Source organism: Penaeus monodon, chromosome 22 (assembly GCF_015228065.2).
Source record: "Penaeus monodon isolate SGIC_2016 chromosome 22, NSTDA_Pmon_1, whole genome shotgun sequence".
Taxonomy (NCBI): domain Eukaryota; kingdom Metazoa; phylum Arthropoda; class Malacostraca; order Decapoda; family Penaeidae; genus Penaeus; species Penaeus monodon.
The window spans coordinates 25,322,362-25,322,851 of NC_051407.1; positions in this window are offsets into that span (position 1 = coordinate 25,322,362).

Genomic DNA, 490 nt, shown 5'->3' on the forward strand with positions numbered 1-490 from the left:
AAGATGGGCGGCGAATGCCCTCCGGGCGGCGAGGGCCCGGGCACGGAGAGGGGCGGCGCGGCAAGCAGGGGCGGCGGAGGGCTGCTTGGAGACACACAGCCCACCATGCTAGTTATGACGGGTGACAAGGGCGGGGGGGACCGCCCCCCTGCCGACCCCCCTGAACGTACACTCCTGCAGTCGTCAGGGATGGAGCTGTCCTCCATGTCTGCGACACCTTCACTCGAGCCACCAGTAAGTCACTCACTCCGGCCGCCGCTCCGAGTCTTACCGAAAAGTCTGTCGAGGATCCGGCGCGCCGCTGTGTTACCGAGACTATCACGTCGTACTAGGACGGTGGGCGCGCGGGCGGCGTGGGCGGCTGCGGGCGGCAGGTCGCGGCAGGAGCGGGTGGCAGGCGGACGTGCAGGCCGTGCGAGCGTCGGCGGCGCAGTGGTGCGGCGCGGCCAGGCAGTCGTCACCGAGTGTCGCTCACCAATCAGCCGGTGCG